This window comes from Lepidochelys olivacea (assembly GCF_965140295.1).
Source record: "Lepidochelys olivacea isolate rLepOli2 genome assembly, chromosome: 1".
NCBI lineage: Eukaryota > Metazoa > Chordata > Testudines > Cheloniidae > Lepidochelys > Lepidochelys olivacea.
This window is the reverse complement of record NC_140411.1, coordinates 344,547,734-344,571,522: the sequence shown is the minus strand read 5'-3', so window position 1 is coordinate 344,571,522 and position 23,789 is coordinate 344,547,734. Positions and strand designations below refer to the sequence as shown.

Here is a 23,789-nt window from a genome sequence, read left to right as displayed (position 1 = left end):
GGTTGAGATGGAAATAGGAGAAAGACTTGTTGAAAGTCTCTGGGTCAGGATAAAAGGGGTAAAAAACAAGGATGATGTCATGGTAGGGGTCTACTACATACTACCTAGTTACATTATTTCCCAGTAACAGTGGCCACGTCCTTTATCTGGCTGTCAGTATCTCTATCACCTGGGATAAATCCTTCTCCCACCATCCTCTGAGTTAAAGAACTAAAGAAAGACAGAGAGAGTGTGCTTTGAAAAAGGAACAGATAGTTTAATTGGGATAATTAACAAAAACAGGGGAAAGGGAAGAATAAACGCATAAAACTTTAAATCAACAACAACTGTGATTGCCCCCAAAGTAGGCTTAAAGCCCAGGCCCAATACTAACTGTTGGCCAACAACCTAAATAAAACAAACTAACAAAAAGGTGCCCCAGAAACTGTACTGTTTCACGTCGCATGATGGACGAGAATCAGATGTTGATGGTAAGTATCTGCTTCACTTGCTAGATTGCAGGACTCTGGATCTTCGACTGCTGGACTGCCACGGGTGGAGGCAGGAGGAGCACAGAGCCTTCATGGATGACTGGACCCAGGAACCACAGCAGCTGGAACCAGGGTAAGACTCGATGCTAAGAGCCTTTTTATTGTTGGAAGGATCAGGAACTGTCTAAGGATGTCTTCGATGCCCATGCAGACCTAACAGGTACTCGGCTGCCTCTCTAACGGACAGGACCTGCCGTCCGCGCGCGCAACCCTTATATAGTCTGTGAGCGTGTGAAAATTTTAAGCAGAGTCAGTTGAGTTAGTTCCATGGGTGATCATTTATTCCCGGAGTTCATTCATTAACAGTTGCATTAAGCACCTAATTAACAACAAACATTAATTTACCCATTACAATCGTGCATATATTAAAACACAAACATATAAACTGGTAAACCATATTACAACCTAATCAGGAAGGAGAGGTGGGTGAGGCTTTTTTTAAACAACTAACACAATCATCCAAAGCCCAGGACTTGGTGGTGATGGGGGACTTCAGCTACCCAGACATATGCTGGGGAAATAACACAGGAAAGCACAGGTTATCCAACAAGTTCTTGGAATGTATTGGAGACCATTTTTTATTTCAGAAGGTGGAGAAAGCTACTAGGGGAGAGGCTGTTCTCGATTTGATTTTGACAAATAGGGAGGAACTGGTTGAGAATTTGAAAGTGGACGGCAGCTTGGGTGAAAGTGATCATGAAATGATGAGTTCATGATTCTAAGGAATGGTAGGAGGGAGAACAGCAAAATAAATACAGTGGATTTCAAGAAGGAAGACTTTAGCAAACTCATGGAGTTGGTAGGTAAGATCCCATGGGAAGCAAGTCTAAGGGGAAAAACTATTGAAGACAGTTGGCAGTTTTTCAAAGAGACATTATTAAGGGCACAAGAGCAAACTATCCCACTGCATAGGAAAGAGAGGAAGTCTGGCAAGAGACCACCCTGGCTTAACCAGGAGATCTTCAATGATCTAAAAATTAAATAAGAGTCCTACAAAAAGTGGAAATGAGCTCAAATTACAAAAGATGAATATAAACAAACACAAGTATGGAGGGACAAAATTAGAAAAGCCAAGGCACAAAACGAGATCAAACTAGCTAGAGACATAAAGGGTAACAAGAAAACCTTCTACAAATACCACTAGAAGCAAGAGGAAGATGAAGGACAGGGTAGGCCCATTACTTGATGAAGGGGGGAAAATAATAACAGAAAATGTGGAAATGGCAGAGGTGCTTAATGACTTCTTTGTTTTGGTTTTCACCAAGAAGATTGGTGGTGATTGGGCATCTAATGTAGTGAATGTCAGTGAAAATGAGTTAGGATCAGAGGCTTATATAGGAAAAGAACAACTTAAAAATTACTTAGACAAGTTTGAGGTCTTCAAGTCACCATGGCCTGATGAAATGCATCCTAGGACACCCAAGGGCCTGACTGAGGAGATATCTGAGCCATTAGCGATTAACTTTGAAAAGTCATGGAAAATGGGAGAGATTCTAGAACACTGGAAAAGGGCAAATATAGTTCCAAACTATAAAAAGGGAAATAAGGACAACCCGAGGAATTACAGACCAGTCATCTTAACTTCTATACCTGGAAAGATAATGGAGCAAATAATTAAGCAATCAATTTGCAAACACCTAGCAGATAATAAGGTGAGAAGTAACAGTCAGCATGGATTTGTCAAGAACAAATGGTGTCAAACCAATCTGATAGCTTTCTTTGACAGGGTAACAAGCCTTGTGGATGGGGGGCGGGTGTAGTGGGGTGGTCACCCACTCCCTGGTCTGGAAAGGGTCATGGCCAGCCCTGGGAGAGGGCTGGAGCTGTGGGCTAAAAGCTAGGCTCATTGGGGAAGAAGCCACAGCTGGGCCATGCCCCAGTCAAACCTCAGCTGTCCCTGATAAAAGGGCTATGCTCCAGGAGCTAGACATATTCTCCCTCCAGCTTCAGAGGGAGAAGGATGTAGCTGCTGGGGAATTGAGGGTGCAGGCAACCAAGCAGAGCTACGGAAAGGCGAGAGGAGCATGGGAGCTCCCGTCTGGCAACTCCCCAGGCTGCAGGCCTTGTCAAAGGCCAAACCAGGTACTGGGGTTGCAGAGGCTGCAGCCCAGGGGTTAGGCAAAGGCAGCAGGTCCAAACACCCCTTTGCCAATGATGAATGGCTTTTACACTGTAGTCTGCCCCAGTGAGCAGGGGCTAGATGGTGACTGGCAGTAGCCATAGCCTGAGGTGAGGTGGGGATAGAGGGTTGGGGGTTCCCTAGAGAGGGGAGACCCAGAGCTGTGGGGTTACTGCAGGGGGAAGAACCCTCCTATAGAGGGGCACCGGGGTCCGGGAGGGACACGGTGGCCAGTGGCAAGCGGGACATCGGCCTACAGAGGGTGCTCCGGGGTGGCAGAGCTAATTCCCAGGAACACCAGCGGGATGCACTGTGCTGGTGAGTCACTTGCCTTGCTACAGGGGGGGAAGTGGTAGATGTGGTATATCTTGACTTTAATAAAGCTTTTGATACTGTCTTGTGTGACCTTCTCATAAACAAACAAGGGAAATGCAATCTAGATGGAGCTACTATAAGGTGGGTGCAAAACTGATTGGAAAACCATTCCCAGAGAGTAGTTATCAGTGGTTCATAGTCATGCTGGAAGGGCATAACAAGTGGGGTCCCGCAGGGATCAGTTCCGGATCTGGTTCTATTCAATATTTTCATCAGTGATTTAGATAATGGTATAGAGAGTACACTTATAAAGTTTGCGGACAATACCAAACTGGGAGGGGTTGCAAGTGCCTTGGGGGATAGGATTAAAATTCATTTCTCCAGTTTGTCCAGATCATTTTGGTCTGAAGTAAATAGAATGAAATTAAATACGGATAAATGCAAAGGAAGGAACAATCAGTTGCATACATACAAAAATGGGAAATGACTTCCTAGGAAAGAGTACTGCAGAAAGGGATCTGGGGCTCATAGTGGCCCACAAGCTAAATATGAGTCAGTGTAACACTGTTGCAAAAAAAGCGAACATCCTTCTGAGATGTATTAGAAAGAGTGTTGTAAGCGAGACACAAGTAGTAATTCTTCCGCTCTACTCTACGCTGATTAGACCTCAGCTGGAGTATTGTGTCCAGTTCTGTGGTCCACATTTTAGAAAAGATGTGTACAAATTGGAGAAAGTCCAGAGAAGAGCAACAAAAATTATTAAAGGTCTAGAAAACATAGCCTACGAAGGAAGACTGAAAAAATTGGGTTTGTTTAGTCTGAAAAAGAGAAGACAGAGGGGACATTATAACAGTTTTCAAGTACATAAAAGGTTGTTACAAGGAGGAGGGAGAAAAATTGTTTTCCTTACCCTCTGAGGGTAGGACAAGAAGCAATGGGCTTAAATTGCAACAAGGGAGGTTTAGGTTGGACGTTAGGAAGAACTTCCTAACTGTCAGGGTGGCTAGGCATTGGAATAAATTGCCTAGGGAGGTTGTGGAACCTCCATCACTGGGGATTTTTAAGAGCAGGTTGGACAAACACCTGTCAGGAATGGTCTAGAAGATAATACTTAGTCCTGATACGAGTGCAGGGGACTGGACACAACGACCTCTCGAGGTCCCTTCCAGTCCTATGATTCTGTACATTAACAGTGAATAACATACAGTCTTGATAGAAAAACTATTCTTGAATAAACTGTTCTCTGTTTAAGGTCTATGTATAGCACTTGCTTGGCTCCAGTCCCCTGAGAGTTAGGGGTTAGTCCATGAACTGCAGCAGCTCTGGATCTAACACTAGAGAAATCTGGGGAATTCAAGTGCCAAATATTAGAAATAATGGGAAGGGAAGGACAGAGAAAATTTGTGCATCCAGATTCCTAAGGGAATGGGATTCTTTCTGTACAGATGCACTGGGATTACAAGTGGATTACACAGCAGATACGCCACTCTCTATCTGACCTAATCATGGCTACCCCCTGGCAACCCAACTCTCAAATTCCCCTCCCTCAGTGACCCAGATACAGCAATCAAGTACTTTATACCATGCAGTGTTGCCAACTAGTGGCCACATGTACTCATTACACTTAATGCATCCTTTATTCCTAGAGAGAGTCACAGTCAGCCTTTGCTTGACTTCCTCTGTTCTGAGGGCTTGTACACATTAGCTCTTACTTTAGTATCAATTAAGTCACTCAGGGGTGTGGAAAAGCCACCTCCTGAGCAACATAAGTTACACTGACCTAAGCGCTGGTACAGACAGCACTATGTTGGCAGGAGAAAGGTGTAGGAGACCTTTCCAAAGGAGCCCCTCTTGAGCTGGAACATAATCAGTGTGTGTGTGTCACCCTACCCATACTTGTCTTTAAAAGGAGGAACAAAGATGACAAGGGGAACTATGGACCTGTCAGCTTAACTTGGATACCTGGAAAGATACTGGAACAATTATAGTAAACAATCAATTTGTGAACACCTGGAAGATGATAGACTTAAGGAACAGCCAGCATGGATTTATCCTGAACAAGTCATGCCACACCAACCTAATTTCCTTCTTTGACGGTGTTACTGGCCTAGTGAATAAGGGAAAGCAGTAGAAGTGAGATGTCGTGATTTTAGTAAGGCTTTTGACACAGTCCCAGATGGCATTCTCATAAGCGGACTAGGGAAATGTGGTCCAGATGAAACTACTATAAGGTGGGTGCACAACAGGTTGAAAGATGGTACCCGAATAATATTTATCAGTGGTTCTCTTTTCAAACTGGGAGGGCATTTCTAATGGGGTCCTCAGAAGTCAGTCCTGGGTCAGGTACTTTTCAATATTTTCATTGGTAATAGAGTGGAGAATATGCTTATAACATTTATTGACAACTCCCAAGCTGGGAGAGGTTGCAAGCACTTTGGAGGACAGGGTTAGAATTCAAAACAACCTTGACAAATTGGAGAAATGGTCTGAAATGAAGAGGAAAATCAATAAACACAAGGAAAAAATCAAATGCACGACTACATAATTGGGGAACAACTAGTTAGTCAGCCTCACTGCTGAGAAGGAAATGAATATGAGTCAACACTATGATGCAGCTGTGAAAAAAGACTAATATCACTCTGGGTGTATTAACAAGAGTGTTGTATATAAGACATGGGAGGTAATTGTCCTGCTCTACTTGGCACTGGTGAGATCTCACCTGGAGAACTGGGTCCAGTTCTGGGCACCACGCTTTAGGACAGATGAGGATAAATCAGAGAAAGTCCAGAGAAGAGTAACAAAAATGATAAAAGGTTTAGAAAACCATCTATGAGGAAAGGTTAAAAAAGTTTAGTCTTGAGAAAAGAAGACTGAAGAGGGACTGATACCAGTCTTCAAATATGCTATGGGCTGCTATAAAGAGAACTGTGATCAATTGTCCTCCATGTCCACTGAAGGTAGGACAAGAAGTAATGGACTTAATCTACAGCAAGGGAGATTTAGGTTAGATATTAGGAAAAACTTTCAAGCTGTAAAGGTAGTTAAGCTCTAGAATAGGCTTCCAAGGGAGGTTGTGGAATCCCCATCATTGGAGGTTTTTAATAACAGGTTAGACAAACACCTGTTAGGGATGGTCTAGGTTTACTTGGTCCTGCCTCAGTGTAGCAGACTGGACTAGATGATCTCTCAAGGTCCCTTCCAGCCCTGCATGTCTCTGATTCTATATCTTAGAAGTGTAGTTTTCTAAAGCAAGGCCCCCAATCACTGCCACTTTGGGCAGGATTTTCCCAGGTCTGTTTTTGTCTGTCTATTTAAACATGTGACACCCATTTGCAGTAATGGAACAAGTGCAATACTCTCCCTAGTTAACTAAAATCAAAGTTATTCTAAATCCTCGAGCCATGTACTGTTACTCTTATGCACCCTCTTTCTCTTTTCAGAAAAATGTTCCACGGTCCCCCATGTAACTGAGCTTGCTGAGTTCACAATCAAAAGGTATGTGGTAGGTAGTAATGGGCATTACATCTGTGAAGATGGGTATAAAAGGAAACCCAGGCAGAGTGGTCTTATTGACTGTAAAAATGAATCTGGGAACATCCACTAGTTCTACAGATTCTTTCAATGTATTATTAATGGTAGGTATAAACATGGGATTCTTAATTTCCTCCTATGGAAGTACATTGATTTATGTCAACCAATTACGCTTTTGCATTACTACCTTTAATTTCTTACTCACTCAAATCTCCCACTACTGTCCCATTGACTTCCACTCACAGTACAAAACCTAATATAAATAGAGATATGGACATGGACTTAACATAGGAACATAGTACTAGAGCTCACCTCCCAACTCACCAGGTCTAGTTCCCTGCTATCACAGGCAACTCCATCATATAATCCTGTTCATACATTTATCATCAGCTGAGACAAAGTATTTAACAAACCTACGTAGTTATTTAAACATTACCTGCAAACCTATAGAAACTCAACAATGCTGGGCTAGTGCGTGAGAATCAGAAAGAGAAACTCTCCAGTCTAGTTTCACTCTCCAAGCTGAATGAAATTGAAAGAGTGAAAGCAAACCACATAGAAACTAGACTGATAGGGATTCATAAGATACTGGCTAAAGTATTATCCTATTAAAAGTAACAGATGAGTCCCTACTACCCTCCCATTCTGGACATCTGTCATAAATATAAAGGGAAGGGTAAACCCCTTTAAAATCCCTCCTGGCCAGAGGAAAAATCCTCTTACCTGTAAAGGGTTAAGAAGCTAGGATAATCTCGCTGGCACCTGACCAAAATGACCAACGAGGAGACAAGATACTTTCAAAAGCTGGGGCAGGAAAAACAAAGTATCTTTCTGGGTGATGCTTTTGCCGGGGACAGAACAAGAATGGAGTCTTAGAATTTAGTAAGTAATCTAGCTAGATATGCGTTAGATTATGATTTCTTTAAATGGCTGAGAAATTAAGTTGTGCTGAATAGAATGAATATTCCTGTCTCTGTGTCTTTTAGTAACTTAAGGTTTTGCCTAGAGGGATTCTTTATGTTTTGAATCTAATTACCCTGTAAGGTATTTGTCATCCTGATTTTACAGAGGTGATTCTTTTTTACTTCTATTAAAATCCTTCTTTTCAGAAACTGAATGCTTTTTCATTGTTAAGATCCAAGGGTTTGGGTCTGTGTTTACCTATGCAAATTGGTGAGGATTTTTACCAAACCTTCCTCAGGAAGTGGGGTGCAAGGGTTGGGAGGATTTTGGGGGGAAAGACATTTCCAAACAACGCTTTCCTAATAAATAAACCCAGATAAACGTTTGGTGGTGGCAGTGGAAGTCCAAGGGTAAAATAGTTTGTACCTTGGGGAAGTTTTAACCTAAGCTGGTAAAAGTAAGCTTAGGAGGTTTTCATGCAGGTCCCCACATCTGTACCCTAGAGTTCAGAGTGGGGGAGGAACCTTGACAACATCCTTGAACATTGGGGTAGTTTGCATCTGAATCTATAACCAAACTTCTGCTTAATCAATCAATCTAGGCATTTTTACCATGCTCATCATCGTGTCTGAGCAGTTTGAGATGCAGGCCAAGCTCTGAAATTACAGGATAATAGGAAAATTTCTGAATGGAATTATCTATTCATTAGAGATATTTATATTTACTATTTATTTTCTTAGGACTGACTGTGAGTTTTGCAGTGTAATGAGTGTAAAGACACTATTCCTGTTCCGTGGAGCTAATATTTCTAAAATCATACTAATCAATTCAACCTAACCAATAATGCACCAGAAATCCCTCTTGACCTGCTTCACCAGGGCTCATATTCTTATTAGTGTACAGGCTAGTTGCTACAGGCGAGTTGTCTAGCTTGGTCTACTGTACTGGCACAGGAAAAAGCATGGCCTCCATGTAGGACACACTCTGTTCCTGTTTACACCAACAGGGTGAATTCAGTGGGACTGCACAGACATAAGTGAGGATGTCATCAAGAGCAGTATCTGGAAAGTCATAGATCATGTATATTACCAAGGATATCACAGTGTTAGCTGCCCCCAATGAATGCAGCCAACTTAAGTTCACACTTCAGTGCAATGCTTTTTCTGCTTATTTTTCATTTGCTCATATCTTTTTTGCGGCTGCTTGGGTTTATTCTCTTCAGGCCACAGTAGCCACCTCACACCTCTTGACCTATTTAGCAGCTGTTTGGACATTTGTTTTGATGTTTGCCTGGGGACCATTAGCAATGAGGCAAGGGGATTTTATCAACAGGTCTTTCTCCAACAGCTTGACCCCATCACATGGTCATTCTGGTTTAAAACACCCTCTCTCCTGGTGCAACCACAAAAGCTATTTTTTGAATATTTCAAGTTAATCTAGCTCTGATCTGGTACAGAGAACATGACACTGTCCCTGTGATACAAACCTAAAAACACATGAACACATTTAGTTGTGAAACTGTTGCTCTTCCAACAAACTAAAAGGGAGGATTTAGCTAAAAAATAAAAAACAAAAATCAGGAAAATTTCCCGGTGCTGAGATGCAGGGTATTAGGCTATGGAATAGTTTCCCTAGAGCCATAGGAAAGCCCTGTTTCCTGAGACTGTTAAACAAGACTGGACAAGACATACGAGCATGTTCTACAGAGAGTAATTCTGCATTGACCAGGGTTGGGCTCAGGGCTTAATTTGTAATGAAAGAGATGCTGGGGCTCAAGCAATGTTTTTACATTCATAACTGATGCAACAAGCCCAGAGGTGCCGGGGCCCTGCTAAGCCCAGAGGTGCCGGGGCTCAGGCCTGGCAAACGTGGGCACAAATTAAAACCTGGCTGGACTGGACAATCAAATGGAGCTTTCCCATTCCTAACTCCTACGATTCTATAAAATATCATCTAGTCTAACAGAAGAGATGAAACAATCTTCTCCACAGGGGATCACAGATCTACTCTGCCCAGGCCTTCATGTCAGTCAGAAAAAGAACAAGGAGCAGAGTTACTGAGAACCCAGTAGCCATGGTCCAGTCTGACATGAAAAGTAAAATAAGTACTAATCATTAATTACTGTAACATTTCATCCACTGACTTCCACAGGAGCAGAGAAAGGCCAGTGGTGAGTGCTTTCAAAAATCCTACCCTTTAGTGTTTTGTATTAGACAATATTTTGTAATCATTGATTCAGAACCAGTTGCTACTATGTGAGCTAAGGGCAGTATTTTTATATCACCCCGAATAATTGGGAGTGTCTGGTTTTCCCCGCACAGGCACATTTTGTGTCAGTGCAAATTGCACTGATCTGATAATAGCCACAGTGGGGTACAAGTAGTATCTAGATAACTGCCTGCCTCCTTTGGATCTCTTAGGTTATTGTGGGATGCCCAGGCCCATGCAACATGCCAGAGCTATCGTGACAGGATATCCCATGGAGCAGGAACTGCATTTTAAGTGTCTGAGTGGTTATAATGCTTGAACGACACCAGCATATGTAAGGATGACAGTGGGGAGATCTGGACTGAGGTAAATCTGCAGTGCATTAATGACAGCAAGCATGGAGAAGAGTCAACACAGCAGAGTCCCCCAACAGGTGTGAGGGGGTGCACTGGTACTGACTAGCCCCTGATGAATGAGGTGTTCGCTACTTTTCCCCTACCCCTTATATAGGTGCTAGGCTCTCGGAGCGGAGTGACTGCTGTGGAGAAGGTTGAGCTCCATGTCCGGGGTCAGTGGATTGGATTGAATCCCAAGCCAGGAAGATCTGTTTCCTTGCTGATTATATGACGTACTTTTATTTTACTTGTTATAAAAACTGACCCTTAAAGGAAACGCCTTGTTGGCCTTGCTGTGGTATTGCTGCCAAATCATTCCATGGACTTTTGCAGGGCTTTTCAGATGGGAAATCTGCATCAGGAGTGTCCATTCCACGGACAGTATCCCAGGCACATGGCCAAGGAATACTCAACAAACCCAATTACTAAAGTAACAACAGGACTCTTGTATCTCAATCCCTGAGACACCCAGAGCACCACTTCGTAAATCACTCCCTGAGCTGTCAGCTTCTTGCCCGAGGCAGGAAGGGATTACCACAAAGGGACTCAGACATGCCAACTAGTGGCTAGACAATGGAGCTGACTTAGTTAGTTAGTTCTCAGAGTCCCTCATCAAGCAACAGGACTTGCTATGTGTGCACTTCCCATACGTTATCTCTGGCAAGTCTCAGAATGGGTGTTTTGTGGATGTAGACAGCATTAGGTGAGGTTCTTGGCCTGTGTTATGCAGGAGGTCAGACTAGATGATCATAATGGTCCCTTCTGGCTTTAAAAATCTAAGGATCTATAAAAACTCTATGAGGTGAGTTAGAAAGTATCTTCTTCCTATGCAAGGAAATAGGAACCATGCTAAGCCTGTCTCAGCTGGAAGTGCCTCACTGCATATCTTAAAGGATGATATTTAAAGCAACTGGCTACCAAAGCATTCAAAAAATTAGGAGCTGAATACGACAGATGATGCAAAGAAAGAATTACGTCTTCCACTGTCACCAGGTAGAAAGAAAACCACATCGATTTGGCACTCAGGGGAGCTCTGTGTAGCTTCAGTGAGAAGCAGGGGGTCCAGAGTCGCAGTTCTCCATGTCAGCTTGGCCCACAGTCCCAGAATACCTGGATGTTTTTGCTAAAATATTTGGCAGAGAAATAGTTAACAATATTGCTATTTAAAGCCCAGTTCTGCTCCCTCTGAAGTCCATGTGACAAATCTAGTCTTTAATTAAAGTGTCTCTCTGGGAGAGCTCTCACAGCACTGCTCTCTATGGACTAGAGGCAGGTGGCAGTTTAAAAAACCTAATGTCATTGACTAACAGTAGTCGCAATGGGTCATATAATTGAGCTGGGGTCTGGCTGGAATTCCAGCAGGTGCTATAAAACAGATTTCTCCGTCCTTGTGCAGTAGATGCACTACAAAGCAGATGAGACAAACAAACAATCTGCTTATCTTGGGTTGAGATCTCCAAAGCCACCTTTTTTAGCCACAGATAAAAGCTACAGGAATAGAAAGACATTGCTCTGTCTCATTAAAGTCAGTAAAACAAGAATATTTCTCTCTTTTTAGGTGTAATTTTCCATCTCTGATGCTTCCTGTAACAGATACCCTGGAAATTCTTCATTAATGGAGTTAACTCTTCCTTCACAAAAGTGGGCTTTCGGTTTTAAATTAGTGAACTCTCCTCAAGAGAATCAACACAACCATGCATTTGAAGAAGTGGGTTTTTTACCCATGAAAGCTTATGCCCAAATAAATCTGTTAGTCTTTAAGGTACCACCGGACTCCTCGTTTTTGTGGATACAGACTAACACGGCTACCCCTATTCATTAACCAGGGTTAATGAATGTTTTGCAGAACAATCATTCTCTACTAATATGTGACAAACGTAAATTCCCAGGAGGGAGATGAGTTGCTTAGGGAAGTCATGGGGGCGGTAACGAGGAGTAAATAGGAAGCCACTAAGAGAAGGAAATGAACAGCACCACAGATGTTTACCATGGCAGGAGCATTGGTATTCCAGAATTATTTTGCCATCACTCATCCATGAGCTGGATACTGTCCCAATGAATTTAGTGAGAATTTTGTGATTGACTTTAATGAGAGCCAGATCAGACCTCTGGATCTCTCTGATCTTTTTGGTCTCTCTGACCTATCCATCTGAGCTCTGCCAGAGTAAAGAGCATTGCAGAGGTGCTGAGATATTACTATGCCCCTCTTTATGGGCTAGAATGTTAGTTCATATCCCACTTCCAACAACTATTTCTCTAAATGAACTTTAGGGAAACCTTCTTTCCTTTAGAACTGTAGTAATCACTCTGGTATTACAGACAAAGCCATCTGCTAACAGCTTTGATTTTTGGGGTCTTAATAGCTTCTGTCACTACTGCCTTCCTGATTATTGTCTTCATTTAGGGTGGATCATTGTAAAGAAACAATAGCAAGCAGCACTGCATCAGGGTTTTGCAGCATCCCATTCTGTCACCCCTCTTGCGAACTGGGTTTGTGGGGCTGTTGAGGGAGAGGTAGTCAGGAAATATGGCTTGCAAGTCTTTGGTACCCAGCTCTATATTTCCATCTCTTCTAACCCTGAAGATACAGTGGGCCTCTTGCACTGCGTCAAAGGAAATTGAGGCACTGATAACAGCTAACTGGCAATGCTCAACCCAGATAAGGCAGAGATAGTAGTTATAGGATGGAGGAAACAAGATACTATATCACAGTCCCTTATAAATGTCCATCTCTTTTCCACCCAAGGCTTGTAGTCTGATATCCCTAGCTGTTAGTGGATTTTCAGGTGATAGTGGCTACCATATGCCCCTCTTATAACCTGAATTTGGCAAGGAGGAGTGTCCTCTGCTTTTGGAGGAGATATATGGCCAGTTCTCCATGCTTTTGACATCTTAAGGTTAGATTTCTGCAGTGTGATCTGCAAAGGGCTGCATCATCAAGTCATTTGAAAATTGCAGCCAGGACTGCATTCCATGGGTAGTCTCATCCAGAAAGCATGTTGCCCCAGTGAACCATTCTCTGCACTGGCTACTAACTGATTTCCAGTTTAGATAAAAGATAAATATTATCACTTTCAAATTCCTTTATTTCAAAAAACAAACATGGAATTGATCACAAACCCCATCTCCTTTTTTCCCCTCTATAAAGAGACTTTCAGTGAACTGTTGCATTCTAACCCAGGCCTGTGATTTTAATAATAGAATCACAGAAATGCAGGGCTGGAAAGGACCTCAAGAAGTCATCAAGTCCCCCATGCTGTGGCAGGACTAAGTAAACCCTAGACCATCCCTGACAGGTGTTTGTCCAACCTGTTATTAAAAACCTCCAATGATGGGGATTCCACAACCTCCCTTGGAAACCTATTCCAGAGCTTAACTACCCCTTTAGTTTGAAAGTTTTTCATAATATCTAACCTAAATCTCCCTTGCTGCAGATTAAGCCCATTATCTCTTGTCCTGCCTTCAGTGGACATGGAGGACAATTGATAAGTCCTTTTTATAGCAACCCTTAATATAGTTGTAGACTTGTTAACTCCCCATATCCTTTTCAGCAGTGACTAGCCAGTTATTCCCCAATTTTGTAGTTGAGCATTTGCTTTTTCCTTCCTAAGTGAAGTACTTTGCGCTTTTCTTTGTTGAATTTCATCTCGCGGATTTCAGACCAATTCTCCAATTTGTCAATGTTGCTTTGAATTCTAACCCTGTCCTCCAAAGTACTGATAGTCTATTGCTGCAGGAGGAGATGTACTGAAAACAGAGACTGAGGGGATGAGTCAGATCTCAGCAGCAGCTGCAAGAGCAGACATGGAGGACAAGGAGAAACAAATCCAGACTAAAATTAACCATGTGAAGGAGGCAGCAGATATTCCCCTTTAATATTTGGGCTGGTTTGCTAGAAGTGAGATATCTAAGCTTTTAGATCTAGGGAGGGATATATGGAATAAGGGCCAGAGGGTGTGCACATAATTGTCATTAACAAAGAAATGCATTCACTTTAATTTCAGGTGGTTACTATGTATCTATTCGGAGGAATTTTATAGTTAAACCATCTGAACGATTAAAAGTATTAACATTAAATTAAAAGTGTCTCTGCACCCAGGCCCTACTAGCCTTGGGGACACTCTATAGCAGTTGCTCCAGAATAATAGAGTGCATGACCTCCCCAATTCCTCAGTCATCTGGCCGCAGCCATCCAGTGGCCCAGTCTCATAATTTTTGGGCAAAGGCCCTTAGTAGCATCTCCTCTGACCACCATGCCATTCGAAACCTCTGCATGACCTTTCTGTAGGCAGCCCAATTCGATCTAGGATGCCTGCTTTTATGATAAAATCAGCTGTGTTTGCCTCACTCAATGCCATATATGCGGTTTGGTCTTCTCCCAAGAGGTGGGGAGCCAAGCAGAGGGCCAAAGCCTCTTCTCCCAGCCAGCTCCTGATGCTACCCTCTCAAATGTTAATCAAAAGGCACCAGGGTCATCCATCAGGCTGATTTTGCACTGTTCTATGCCCACTACCCAGTTATTATCCCCTCCCAGGGGACTTACCAGCTTCTCCATGGGCTTTTTGCTGTCCCTGTTCCTAGCCTGTACTAAATTTCTGGATTCTGTTCTGCCTGCCAGGATAACAGGATCTGTTTCCTCTTGTCACTGGGTCTGCTGAAACTCTTGGAGGGTTTTCTTTAATTCCCGCTGCTCCACTATCCAGCACATGAGTTCCTCTGTGCTGCCCAGCCCACTGGACCTTCTTGTCAGTGCCAGTCTCCGGTCTTTCTCCTACACTTGGACACGTCCCCACTTTGTCACAGGGCAGGGTTCTCTCACGCTGCATTCCTCTCTGCAAACAGTCCTCATGCACACACGTTCAACACCAAGTGCTCTATTTACAGCATGCTACGCAAGTCCGTGTCCACCCACAACATAAGGCTTTTACCTTCTCTGTGGGCACAGGATGAGAGAGCTCTCACCTGCCTGAGATTTTGGGCTTCTCCTTCCTTCCTCCCTCCCTCTTCCTGTGTCTCTTTTAACTGACCTCAGCTGATGAGCTGAATTACCTTGTTAATAGGTTAATCATCCAGTCCTTAACCAAATATCTACTCAGTTTGGCCCATGTGGGGATGCTTGTCAAGTGCACTGAAGAATGAATCCATTCACACTCTGTCAGACCTCCGCAGTCCTATCTATCCACTGGGATCTGGAAAGCACAGCATATCACACATTATTCTCCAGATTTGGTCCAGAAACAATACTTTTCTTCTCCCATCCCACTGTCCCACAACGAGGAAGAAAACCCACTGGTCCCAAACCACCCTTTCTATGTGGACAGGAAATCCCATTATCTTATTCTTATTTCCCAGTGTGGATGTAAGCAGGAAGCAGACAATGGATCTTACACTTTACCAATCCTCCAGTCTGTTCACTCACCCCAACCCATGGAATTGGGGAATTAGACCCATCATGTATTTTGTAATTATTTATAGGTCAGACTTTGAAGATGTTATTTAGAATGCAAGTAGAGAGAGAGAGAGAGAGAGAGAATGGGACTGTGGAAAAGGCACTGGGCTTGGACGCGGAGCTCTGTCTTCAGCTCTGCCACAGACTCCCTGTATAATCTTGGACAAGTCACCTACTCTCTGTGCTTTAATCCCCCGACTATAAATCGGGGATAATAGCACTTTTGTACAGTGCATTGCAGGATGGGGCCATGATCTTGGCTGGGAGCTCTAGATGCTACCATAATACAACCCCCACCCCAAACCAATATTTATCCCTCTTTGACAGTCTCCACACTAAATAATTATTTTTAAGACTTGTTTGCAGTACAAGTGACAAAGTGATTACATGCTCTGAAAAAGTGATTGTGGAAATAGCACGTCCTTACCCATCAGATTTGCTCCCTGTTTGTATTTCAGCCACATCTGCCGGCTTTATTGACAAAAACACTTTTTTCCTGCTTTTTATACCTGGCAGGGACAACACAGGTATGGTAAAAGTAAGCTGGAATCTGTTCCTTTGGTGCATCCAGAGAATTGTTTACCAAGTTCCAATCAGTTACATTGCTGAAGATCCATTGAAGGAGGACACATTTGCTGGTGCTCTTGAGGGAAGGAGAACTCCAGCCAAGAAAGAGTCAAAGGAGGATGAAGGGGACAGCCTGTATTCAGGAATAGACAAGGGCTCAGCGTTAATGTTCAGTGTACAGAGAAAGTTGTGGTCTCCCTCTAGAATGGAGCCACAGAAAGACTTGGGGTTGCCAGTGTAGGCACAAGAGGGCCCAAATGACCTCAGGGTCATGGTCTCTCTCTCTCTTGCTTCTTTTTCTTATTCTCTCTCTTTCATTGCATCAGTCCTCTTCCCACAATACCATTCTCTACATTAGGCTTCCTCCTCTCTCTGTAAAGCTCCTTTCGTCTCCTTATTCCCTAGTATGAGCTTTTCACTGCTCCCCTTCCCTAGATCACCCCCATATGGAAACCTTCATTGCAGTCTCTGATGGTTTTAGGAATCTGTCAATCTACAATTTATGAATTCTGTCTGAGATTATGAGCTCTCTGTATGTTTAAGCCTTTATGGTTATCTGCACTAGGTTCTTGCCTCATACTCCCTGTGCCAAGGACACAGGGGAGCGGCGCCTGCATTTGTGTCTATGAATAGGTTAGTTGTTGAAGACTATCAGCACCTGAATAGATCTGGCCAGGGGAGAACAAAGGAGTAACTGCCTCCTAGATAAAACCAGTTTTCTCCAACTCCTGTACACGGGGCTCGGGTTTAAAGGAATGGAATTTCCCCAGGAAAGGGAACAAAGAGATGAAGTGTTAGGGCATGTTGGTGGGAGAAGACAAGGTTACTCATCTTGTGCAATAACTAAGGTGGAGCACCCACAGGGACAGCACTCAGAGAAGAAGTTCAATTTCAGATTTTGCCCCAGGTCCCCAAAAAATCCTGTGGGCACTAACAAAGTTGCTTAAGCAACTGGGGAGTCTGAGAGAGCTGGCATTAGACTCGGGGCTAGGCAGTTTGACTATGGGGGTTTCAGCTCTCAGAAGGGGGTGCCAGAAAGAAAAACTGCACCTCAAGACCATGCCTAGAAACCCAGAGTCAGAGGCTGTACCTGGCCTCTGTGCAGACTCAATAAGCCAAAAGCACATGCGGCCAGTGTGTGGAATCCAAACACAGCAGCTTGACTAGGGTTTTGATACAGCCATTCCTGTTGGTTCTCACTGCTGCCTGTTTCCATAGACTGCTGAGAGCTATTGTCTGGAGCTGTCATCTCTGCTCTGCACAGATACGGAGTATGGTACCCAACACAATGAGGCCTCAATATTGACTGAGGCTTCAGGGCATGACAGCAATACAAATTATAAATAATAATAATGATTACCCATGCTGCGTGCATCGTTGATGGGCTAGCATCCCTTCAGTAACCTCTGCTTTTGTCTACTCACGTCTTCTACTAACCCTTTTTTATCTGTGGAAAGCAGATAAGGTTGTTAACATTCAGTCAGTGCCCAGAGGTGTGAGGCTGAGGCGAAGAGAAAGAAATCACGATGGCTCGGCTGTGGTGGGCCAGAGCTGACAATGACACTGAAATCAAAAAGAAAAGGAGTACTTGTGGCACCTTAGAGACTAACCAATTTAGTCTCTAAGGTGCCACAAGTACTCCTTTTCTATTTGCGAATACAGACTAACAAGGCTGCTACTCTGAAAACTGAAATCAAAGGGCAGCTGCTGTTTTCGCTCTCTCATCCTCAGAAGCACCCAAACTAACAGTTTTATCTCTTAATTAGCCACTGGTTTTTTTGTTGCATTGGGGTGAATAAACCCAGAAAAAATGTTTTTTTTACTGGAGCTGGAATTAGCAGGCACCTTAGTCTCTCAGTACTCCCCATGCTCTGTGAACAGCACCAGACACTTTCAGAGTTTTCTCTTAGTGTTCAATTCCTTGAGTAATGTTGGACCAGGCCAGCCAAGCCAAGAAGGCTTCTCACCCCATCTCATCATATCAGCTGATGCTGGTGGGACTGGACTCCCTGGCCATGCCATGACATAATCTCCAGGAGACAGGAATCTTCTGATTCTGGATTTTCTCCATCTTGCATGAGTCTGGGCTTCCTTCCCCTTCCAAATTTGCCTCATTCTCTGGGGCATCCTGCAGAGTTTGTATGTGGATCTCATTGGTGTGTGCACTTCCAGGTCCAGTGCGGTCTATATTTTTCCAAGGAGCACCAGCCTGCTCTTGTATGCTGTGCATCCACAAGACTCTGTAGAGTAGGCTATCCCATTTTTTTCAGTCCCCTCCAGTATGCTGTATGTCCTGAGATAGACAATGAAGGAGCTAACGGACTCCAGTACATTACAGAAAAGCTTAGATGGTGGCTAATGATGGAACACTTTGGTGCTGTTGATGAGCAAGGCAAGTCGATGTTGCTGATCATTTTGTTAGACTAGAAATGGAGATCACTTGCTTTTATGTACCTGAGATCAGGAAGTACATGGGGTGTAAGATTTCCCCTTATTCCTTTGTGTGAGCTACATCCACTTTACTGTCCATGTACAAGAGGGAGAGGGCTTTGTAGGGCACAAATGGACAAAGAGGAGGAGAGATGGGTGGGGGAGCCTTGGCTATGCCCTTCAGTGCACTCTCCAACAGAGCTGAGCTGGTGCAGAAAAGGAAATAATCTGCTACTTGGATAGGCCAGAAGGATCTTACTTCTCTCCTGGAGCAAGGAGAGAAGCAGGGAGAGAACTGTGTATTTCTGACTTGGAATCCCTTCTCTCGACTCTTCCTGAGTGGCGCAGCTATGCAATATCCCTTACTAGAAGGTAAGTGACAAGCTGGCCGGGAGTGAGCATTTAACAGGTTTTTGAGTGGCAAGTAGAGAAGTTCTGGAAATGATGTGTTGACTCTGGAGAGGACCCTGACAGCGAAGAGCACAGTACTTTGGTATGTACAGCAGGTAAGCAGCATGAGCCCTTGGAAAGCTCTCTTCACAGGTGGCACATGAGAACTAACAGCAACACTCGGGCCAGATGCTTCAGTGCAGCTCGCAGGAGACTTTATGCTTGGCTTCAGAGGCTTCATGTGCTTATGGTTTTCTGGGTGGGAGACAGAATGCTCAGCACCCTGCAGGATCAAACTTTTCTTCCCCTATTGAAATGGCACCTAATTTCTCTGGGAGGATTCAAGGTCTACCTGAGTAAACCAATTTTGTGTTACTCCTAAGAACTGCATTAAGATTTTGTACTAAGATATTTCTCCATTGATTAGAGTCAGACATGAGCCAAAACTCCAGGTTGGAACCCTGAATCCTGACACAGGTTTGGATCAGAGTTTGTAGTTTGAACCTCTCTCTAAAATGAGTCCAACCCAATCATCAGGTCCAAACTCACTAGTATCTGGGAAAGTTCAAATTCGCATCTGGAATTTGAACCCCTAGATTCAGGAATGTTTGCCTCTGATGTTCTGTTTTGGCCCTTTACACAGATATGAAGTATGGCTCTGGAATTTGGACTTGGGGTTTTGGTTCCGGTCAATATCTAGTCTAAATTCCCTCAAGGTCAGACAGAATAAATATTTGAATGCGAGTTCACCTGGGCAATTCCCTTGACAGTGGCATGGAAATTAATTGAACTGTTTATCCTATAAATGAGTTGATGTGGCCATTAGACAGAAATATCTCAGTGAATGACCTTGTGAAAGGACTGTGGAATAACACACAATAATTCTGGCACCAGCTTTGCCCATGAAAAACTAGACTTCAACCCCCTTGTAGAGAAATATAATAATTTACCTACTTACTACTCTCCGTTTTTTATGGACATATATAAGCAGTTTCAGAATTCTAGTCAGTGCACACCCGAACAGAGGTGTCTGTTGATCCATTGCTGTCAATGGGAGTTCTGCTAGTGACTTCAGCAGATGCTGGGTCATGAACAACCTAGATAATTCCTCTGAAAAGAGTAAAACTAGGAATAAGGAACAGTCAATAATGCTACAAAATGGACTACTCAAAGATCAGACATGGGGGAGGGGATGGCTTTAAAAAAACATACAGTAGTGTAAATAAGGAAAGTGACCACATATGAACACAGCTCCTAATGCTGATAAAGAGAAAAGGAGTGCTAGGGAAAATTGGCCATGACTGATTGAGAAGGGGGTTGAAATCAGTATTGTTTTAAAATGTGTATTTCTGGAAAACAAAATGATTAAATATTGTATATTCATGTATTATTATTCATTTATTATTATTTTATTTTATTTATTATGTGTGCCCAAAAATGTGTCTAAGATGGTGCATTTTAAGAAAAGAAGATGCAAAATGATTACAATCATTAATATAAAAAAGGATAATTTTCTTCTTTAAGTGTCTCCTTCATATTCCCGCCCGTGGGTCTGGCATCTCCTGGCAATGAGGTGTAGTTTACTCTATGCGAAGAGGTATCATATCCCCCAAGTGTGAATGCACAGAGGCAACTTTTAAAGATCTATAGTTACCAGCAAGGAGCTTTTCTTTCCTCTTCCTTGAGGGTCTCCCTACTGTCTCACTTATACTATACACATAAAAGGAGGTGTCTAAATTAGCTGTTACCACTCAAGAAAGAGATCTTGGAGTCATTGTGGATAGTTCTCTGAAAACATCCACTCAATGTGCAGCGGCAGCCAAAAAAACTAACAGAATGTTGGGAATCATTAAGAAACGGGTAAATAATAAGACAGAAAATATCATACTGCCTCTATATAAATCCATGGTACGCCCACATCTTGAATACTGCATGCAGAGGTGGTTGGCCCATCTCAAAAAAATATATTGGAATTGGAAAAGGTTCAGAAAAGGGCAGCAAAAATGATTAGGGGTATGGAACAGCTTTTGTATGAGGAGAGATTAATAAGACTGGGACTTTTCAGCTTGGAAAAGAGATGACTAAGAGGGGATATGATAGATGTCTATAAAATCATGACTGGTGTGAAGAAAGTAAATAAGGAAGTGTTATTTACTCCTTCTCATAACACAAGAACTAGGGGCCACCACATGAAATTAATAGGCAGCAGGTTTAAAAGAAAGGATGTATTTCTTCACATAATTCACAGTCAACCTGTGGAACTCTGCCAGAGGATGTTGCGAAGGCCAAGACTATAACAGGGTTCTAAAAAGAAGTCGATAAGTTCATGGAGGATAGGTCCATCAGTGGCAATTAGCCAGGATGGGCAGGGATGGTGTCCCTAGCCTCTGTTTGCCAGAAGCTGGGAATGGGTGACAGGGGATGGATCACTTGATGATTCCCTGTTCTGTTCATTCCCTCTGGGGCACCTGGCACTGGTCACTGTCGGAAGACAGGATACTGAGCTAAATGGACTTTGATCTGACCCAGTATGGCCATTCTGATGTTCTTTTGTGGGGTATGGCACCCCATAGCATTGAGTCACCCTCAGTCCATTGTCAGAAGGCACCAATTCCACAAGTGTAAATATTTAGAGGCGACATATTTAAAGAACAAAATTACTGGTCAGTAACCGCTCTTTGCTTTACATTAGTCCTGCTATCCACTGAGCTGGAAAGAGCTTAGGTACTCAACTGATTTGAAAAACTGTTTTGGAAATCTCCATGGAATGGCTAACAACCCTAAATATCACCAAGGGTACTGAGCTGTGATGTCCCCAGGCCAAAGGCTTGTCCATCATTAAGTGTTTTTCGTCCCCACCAGTTAAGAAATGGCATGGATCACCATTCATATTGCACTCCCCATCAGTACCTCGCCCAAGCCGGGGAAGCTAATGATCCAGCCAGTGGACCAAATTTGGTGATGAATCCTGGTCACGTGCCACCTGAGGTATGTTGTGCATATGCTAAGAAGAAACCAGCCATTGGATAGGGGCCAGACAGGATCTGTCTGAAGACCTGTATTTAGTCAGAGACAGGAAGTGTATACTGTGGTCTAATATCATCAACACATCCATACAATTCACCAGTTGTCTTGACATATTCTCCTCCAACAGTACATCACTGGTGTAGAGTGCTGAGCTAATCTAAGGGCTTCTTTACACGGCAAGTTAATAAACAGCAAGCCAAGTTGTGAATCTACAGTGTACCAGCTTTCTGTGCAGTAACATGTGGTGTGGACACTACTACAGGACACTGAAACTCCCAGGGCTTGCTGTAACTTGCCATGTAATGTCAACTTTGTTGGTCTAATCTGTGACTTTCCTTATTTTCATTATTTACAAAGCATTATATAATTATGGATGTAGGGTGTGTGTAAATAAGGATAGATAAGTGTGTGAGCACACACACAGATGTTGCATTCTCATTTCTGTTCCAGCAGCCATGTAACCTGGGGAATTCTTTGGAAGTCTGAAAGGAAACTAACAGAAATGTTCATCTTTATGGGGCAGATCAATTGTAGTGAATGAGTCTGGGAGAAGTCCGGTAGAGTACACAAAAGCAATTCTGGCACCATAATTAGCTGGGTGGGCATGAACTAGAGCCCTGTGCAGGACTATTTTTTTAATCCTGTTCCCATCTCACCATGCAATATCCACTCCTACCTGCTCCCATATAGTTTCTTGCATTTTTATCCCACTCCTACCTGAAAAAACTTAGATCCCACAAATCCCACAAGAGAGACAGATTCCCCCATGCTAAAAACACCAAAACAAAACAAAAATGAAAATGGTTGGTTTATATATATATATAAATGGAGTTAATACATAAATTTTTACAACTAAAAAAACCAAATCTTACTTAAGCCATATAAAAAAAATACTTCAACTCCTGTTAATAGACATCAAATCTCTTTCTATCCCTCACTTAAATTAAGCATTAAAATCTTTATTAAAAAAAAAAAGAAAAACTTGCTTTACATTGCTGAAATTCTATTGATGACAAACAAGAGATTTTGTGTTTTCCTGCAAATTACTGCAGTCTGGTTTTTTGCCCACTCAATCTCACCTGCAACAAAGTACATTTTACCTGCTCCTGCTATTATGACAGTGGGTCCAGCAGGACCTGCGGGATCCCTGTCCTGCTGCAGGCTCCAGCATGAACAATCCTGTCCAGAAAAACACAAACATATTCCATTTCTTCTCCTTCTGCCAAGCAGCCTCAGATATACAGCCACTCTCAAGTTGTGACAGAGCTATTTGCAGAATCTACCTTACTTAATTAGCGACAACAGAACCAAGCAATTATTCAACAGAATTTTCTGTGGCCTTTGGTGTCTCTCCTATATATATATATATATAATCACATTGTTTGTATTCTTTACAGCATCTGATTAAGCTGTAAACGTAAATACAATAGACAGAAAACAAACTTGTAATTATAGAGAACCACCCACCTCTATAAAGGGAAATCCACAGCTCATATTACAGACATATTTTGCAGTAACTATAGTTTTATATTATGAAGGAAACAAATGAAAGGCAAAACAAAGGACAGAGAGGAAAAAAGGACAGATCTGGAAAAGAAACACCAGAGTAAAGAGGACAAAGAAATGGAAAATATGGGCTAGATCCTCAGATATACCAGAGGCTGGAAAAGATCAGCGAACCTGTACTAAAGGAGATGGGCTGAAACCCTGTGGAATCTAGGATGACCTCTAAGAAAGTTAAAATTTAAGTGGGATCCAAGGGTGAATTATTTTCTTGCTCACTCTCTGACTAAGGAACTTGAAGAGAGACCACATCTCCCAGAGGGAATGAACCACCCCATTGTAAGATGGTGCTCTTAGGAGCCAGTCATCTAGGTGCATTTAAACCTGCAGGCCCTGACGACACAAGCGAGCTGTAACCTGTA

General features: G+C 42.9%; 1 long non-coding RNA gene across 1 annotated transcript; it reads right to left on the bottom strand.

Moving 5' to 3' along the window:
* Positions 1–348: 348 nt before the first annotated feature.
* On the bottom strand, positions 349–15,939 carry LOC311515583. The gene is made up of 3 exons (XR_014710185.1): positions 15,878–15,939; positions 15,051–15,190; positions 349–849 (listed from the first exon to the last, which is right to left on the bottom strand). It is a non-coding gene; the product is annotated as an uncharacterized lncRNA (long non-coding RNA).
* Positions 15,940–23,789: the final 7,850 nt, after the last annotated feature.